General features: G+C 34.4%; 1 pseudogene; it reads left to right on the forward strand.

Moving 5' to 3' along the window:
* The first annotated feature begins 3,691 nt into the window (after nucleotides 1–3,691).
* LOC148953527 (uncharacterized) lies at nucleotides 3,692–5,386 on the forward strand (annotated as a pseudogene).
* The last annotated feature ends 591 nt before the right edge of the window (nucleotides 5,387–5,977 follow it).

A 5,977-nucleotide genomic window follows, 5' to 3' on the forward strand; every position in this document is an offset into this window, starting at 1 on the left:
TTTAGGTGGAGCAAAGAGAAAATACCATCTTGTTTAGAAGAGGCAGAATTACTTACTTTCAATAACCGATTTAGGATCATTATAATTCCTATTTCTACTTCCAACTGAATTATTAATTATACTTTCTATATCTAAAGGATTATTTTGTAACTCAACAAAACGTTCCCTCAAAGAGTTGACATCACCCTGGTCACTAAAAGAATTAATCATTTTACTTACGGTGGATGGTAGATCCGCTCCGCAACCAAACTCACCGGACCAAAGGTTAACGGCATCACAGCAGAGCTATGGTATCTATGCAGAAGAAAAATATTAAAATCGAAAAATTACACAACCGAAGTAATAAAAAGAGAAAAAATACCGAAAAGTGCACCCAAAATAAATAGAAACAAACAATTTTTTTGAGAAAAAAAACAGAAAAGGAAAAAATGAACCAAAAACTAGTGAATTGGTAGGGATAAAAAAAAAGAAAAGGGACAATAAACAAACAATCCATGAGAAAGTAACAAAACAAAAACAAACAGACAGAAAAAAAACTAGATACAGTCAGCGAGAGACCCTATTTTTTTATTGGAGTCCCGTCACTAGGCTTTGCCAATATTTGACCCCGATAAGACCAATCATTCCGCTGACCAAATCTATCTTTCGCCGCATTCAGAATATCTCGTCTCTGCTTGGTCAGAGACTCAACAACAAAAATACCACTAAAGGGCAACTTGGATTTTGCCTTGAACCCTTTACAAGCAACACCTTTGCTCGAAAACTTCACAATTATCGGAGTGACCCTTGGAGCATATGGAACCACCTGAGTTGAATCGGTTGTAGCAGCATTATTCAGTCTAAGTCTATACACGTTCACGACCTCATTTGTACTAATTTCAGGCAAAGACATCTTCTGATTAATAGTTAGCAACACAGCAGAACGAGTGTCAACACCAGTTTTCTGCCTAACACCGTGAAAAACTAGGCTGTCTAGTAGTGATTCCTGTTCGTTTGAAGAAAACCAACCACCATCCATAGCTTAGGTAAGCTTATTACCATCTACCATTAACAAACACTCCGTGGTAACGAACTGTAAAATGAGCTACGAACCTGAGAAAATTTGCCTTATTTTGAAAAAAAAGGAGGAAACACCCCTAAAAGTCATAGAGCCTTATGAAAATTACACTATCAGATTCAGCGTATCAGAGAGCCCTACAATAGAAGTTTCCAAATAAAAGTAAAATTAATATGCAAATTTCGTTTTAGTTATTCATGTACGGTGAACCAAAATCAAAGCTGCATTAATTTGAAACGTTCGTAAATTAAATGAAAAATAAGTTTTTTAGCTGAAAGTAAGGAGCGACATTAAAACTTAAAAAGAGCAGAAATTATTCCGCATATGAACAGGTCCCCTCATCTACTCCTCGCTCTTTACGCTAAAGTTTAAATTCTGTCTCACAACTTTATTTTTCAAAACAATTAAAAACTTTAGCGTAAAGAGCGAGGCGTTTAGGAGGGAATAGGCCCTTTCATATACGGAATAAATTCTGTTTGTTTTAAGTTGTAATGTCGTTCCTTACTTGCAGTTTAAAAAAAAAAGTTTTTTTATTTAATCATGTATAAAAGTCAGGTTGGCCTCGGAAAATCTATTAAAAAACATACAACACTTTCTGGGGAGGGAGGATTTTGTGTTTGGGGTGAGTTTATCCATGGGAATTATGCATGGGAGGGGAAATTTCTGGGGGGGGATTTTCAGGGGATATTTTACACTGGGGGAATTTGACAGATTTCCAATACGAAATTCCTTTTATTTGTCTTATTTTCTCTTCGCCAACTTAAGTTTGCATGTGTGCATTTTGCTTGTGAATTTTTCGAAGGAGATTATTCAGCGGGTTTGGATTTCTGGGAAAAATTTCCACAGAAGGGGTTATATCGGAGTGATTGGAAAAATTATAAGAACTTAATCTTTTTCAAATGAAAGTTTGCTAAGGAGACTTTTTCAGGCTGAATCAACCATAAAAAAAATTTTCTGTGGAGGAGGGAATTTTCAATGAGGATGGAATTTTCTGGGGGGAGTTTTACCGGAGGAGGGGAGTATTTTACTTAGGAGGAACTTTCTATGGAGAATTTTCCCGTGAGGAAAGGTAATTTTTCACGGAGGGTAAGCCAGATTTACCGGCATTAGTTGAACAACAATCGGAAATTAAATTAAACAAATAAGTTTTTTCAAGAAGCAAGCAAGCAAGAAACAAATTGAAAATCACAACTAACAGAAATTATTCCGTATTCAAAGGGATCACCCCTCCTCAATACCCTGTTCTTTATGCTAAGGTTTGACTGTTTGTCCCAGTTTTTTTTTAACAACTCTTGAAGCACAAGGGCAGTTAAATTAGAATAGAAAGCTTTTTTAGAAATGCTAAAAACTTTTGCTTGAAGAGAAAGGTATTGAGGAGGCAATCCCTTCATCCACGGTATAATATCAGTTGATTTTAAGTTTTATTGTTGCTCCTTACTTTTAGTTGAATTTTTTTATTTAATCAGCTTACAAAACTAATTCTTTTTCTGTAATTACTGTTATCAGAATTGTTTTTTAGAGTTTCGGTTACTATTGGGTCGACTTGCTCCTTACTTACAATCTGGGAGAAGGCCGTAAATTTTGTTAAGTGAAAATAACCTAGCAAGAAAAATTCTGATTAATATATCAAATTGAAAGTGAAAATTTCCACAATCTTCTTACACTGATTTATCAGTACCAAGAAAAGTGAAAATGAAATCTGGTTGTTTGAATTAATTTAGTTGAAACTTACACCACCATATCTTAAAAAATGAGGAAATCAGGAATATCTTAGTTTTTTGGAAGTAGAGGGTGCAAAATCTAAAAAAGAAACGTGGTTGAGAAAGAAGCTGAAAATAAGAGCTAAAATAGAGCTAAAAATAAGAGCCAAAACAGAGCTAAAAAAAAGAGCTAAAATAAAGCTAAAAATAACCTCTAAACAACCTAAGAAAGGCTAGCTTTTCTTAGAAGGTGTAGTCGTCTTTGGGAACTATCAAATAGTCAGTTTTTGAAAATTCATGGACGAAATCATTGTCAAGTTTATCTCATTGTTTTGCTTATGCTAGTCCAGCACCAAAAAAACATTACCCATGTGGCATACTATTTTTACTGGATTGGAGTCAGGGTAATTGACTTGACGCTGTAAGCATAACCGGAGTTGACCCAGCTTTAAATGGGTATCAGGAGGCATCTGGGGTAGGTGAACAGGAAGGGTTTGTGAAATCATAAGAAGGCTGCCCTCCCCCCCCTCGCATTGCAAATCCTGGCTGACAGGCCATGAAACAATGATCAGCACCAAAAGTAGGGCCTGTAAAATCCAAAGCGGTATTTTTATCTTCTTTATGTTTGTAAAGGATGGAAGATCTAGTTTTAAGTCAATTAGACATTTTATAAATCTTCAAAATTCTTCACAGGATCCAAATCTATATTTCAGATAATAATTCTTAAAATTTCGAAATGAGTTAAAAGTCGATTTTTGGTTTATTCAAAGTAAGGAAATCGGGTGCTAACAGTACTGACGTCATAACACTACATCCCTTGACGCCATAGGATGAGGCCAAATTATTTTACTCAGTGCGTCAGTGAAAATTGTTTGTGATGACGTAGTTTGACTACATAAATGGATTATTTAGTACAGTGGACTCATTCTAGAAAATGTATTGTCTTAGCAACATAACAACAATCTTCCAAAATTGGTTTCACAGCCTCCTGCAAAAATTAAGAAGTATATCAGGATTTAATAGTGATTTACCGTGTTTTGTAGAAACAAGTGAAAAATCCAAAGAATCTACAGATGCTATACAAATGCCAAAGATCTTTACAGATTCTATACCTAAGAATGGTGATTTTGAGCATAGGAATGACGCAACATTAATTGAAAATATGCACAACTACGAGAAAAAGCTCTGTGCAGACTTCATACCCATTCAAAAGACCGAAGGAAGTAATGCTACGCACCGAATTTTTTGCCAATATGATGATCATTTGAATAAAAGAACTGAAAAGCATGTCTATGACAAACTGAAAAGTCTTTTCTACATAAACAGTATGCTCAGTAAAATGCAATGCAAGAAGATTGCAAACATTACACCGATAGCGAAAGAAGTGAGGATTGGACTTAATTGTGTGGTTTTCCATGTATAAGAATAAGGTAGCGGTAGGAATGAACTATATTATTGACCGTTTTAGAGCTGTGATTTTTCAAGCTAAACGTAATGATTTCCTTGTATCCAATGTTAGCCATGCTTCCAGGAGCAGCTGTAAACTGGTAAAGAATTTAAAGACAAGTATAGAAATGTTTAATGATGACTACTGCTTGAGCGAGACAGTGCTAGGAGAGGGACGAAATGGAAAAGTCTTCCTTGCAAGTGAAAAGCAATGCAACGGAAAACAAAGCTGCTGTAAAAGTTGTGAAACAAGAAGAAGATGCCACGATTCAAGATGAAATAAACGAAATGGTTGTTCCAGCAGAAATTTATTACCTGGAAAAAGTCAAAAATATAGAAGGCTGCCAAAAATGTATTGCCTATTATGTTGACGAAAAAAATGCTGTTATTGTTACTGAATACCGAGAAAATACGATTGGTTTAAACCTTTTAATTTACCATATAATGATCCCCCTTAAAGAACAGATAAAGCGAGATGAAATAAGTAAACACGGGTTGAGTGAATTTGAATTATTTGAAATATTCCAACAAAGAGTTTTGAGTGAATGTGAAGTACTTAAAATATTCCAACAAATAGTATCCATAGTTGCAAAAATAGAAGAGTGTGGAATCGCTCATGGAGATCTAAAACCAGATAATATACTTATAGATGGCAATTTGAAAGTAACAATATTTGATTTTGATACCTCCATAAACATGGAAGAGAAGGGATTTAGAACATTATTTAACCGTATTTATCCTCCTTTCGAAATGAACAGCCATCACCAAAGAAGGAAAGAACAATACTCATGACTATGAATTCATTACAGAAAGTGACAAAAAAATCTTGAATGAAATCAGTAGACTCAATAAAATAGGTCCAGTAACCACATGGAGTTTGGGATCAATTTTGGCACAACTTTTACTTCTTGAACCAGGAACATTTTGGGAGAGCACAGACTTGAAAGCCTTGGAAAGCAAAATATCTGGATCCTCCATTTCACCACTGGCTAAAAAGTTATTGTTTATTTGTCTGAACCAAGATCCAAACAAAAGGCCGAATACCAAAGAAATTTTGGAATATTTCCAATTAAATATACCGTATATTGAAAATAATAAAACAGGAATTTCAGAAAGTAAAAGATTTTGTGCAAAGTGGGCTGGAAATTCTAAAGCCAAGATTTGGTTCTTAAAACGTGGATAGGCTGTTGATGTTTTAAAATAGGTAGGTTGTAGATGTTTTAAATTAGGTAGGTTGCTTGTTTTAAAATAGGTAGGTTGCTGATGTTCTAAACTAGGTAGGTTGTTGATGTTTGAAACTATGTAGGCTGTAGATGTTTTAAACTAGGAATGTTGTTGATGTTTTAAACTAGGTAGGCTGTTGATGTTTTAAACTAGGTAGATTTTATATGTTTTCAACTAGGTAGGTTGTTGATGTTTTAAACTAGGTAGGTTATTTTTGTTTTAAACTAGGTAGGTTGTATATGTTTTAAACTAGGTAGGCTGTTGATTTTTCAAACTATGTAGGTTGTTGATGTTTTAAAATAGGTAGGTTGATTGTTTTTTAAACTAAGAAGGTTGTTGATGTTTTAACCTAGGTAGGTTGTTAAAGTTTTAAACTAGGTAGGTTGCTAATGTTTTAACTAGGTCGGTTGCTGATATTTTAAACTAGGTAGGTTGTTGATGTTTTAAACTAGGTAGGCTGTCAATATTTCGAAGTATGTTGGTTGTTCATATTTCAATGTAGGTAGGTTGTTGATGTTTTAAACTGCGTAGTTTTTTTGACGTTCTAAAC

Source organism: Artemia sp. Qi Xiang Cuo, chromosome 4 (genome assembly GCF_049724085.1).
Source record: "Artemia sp. Qi Xiang Cuo chromosome 4, ASM4972408v1, whole genome shotgun sequence".
Classification (NCBI taxonomy): Eukaryota; Metazoa; Arthropoda; class Branchiopoda; order Anostraca; family Artemiidae; genus Artemia; species Artemia sp. Qi Xiang Cuo.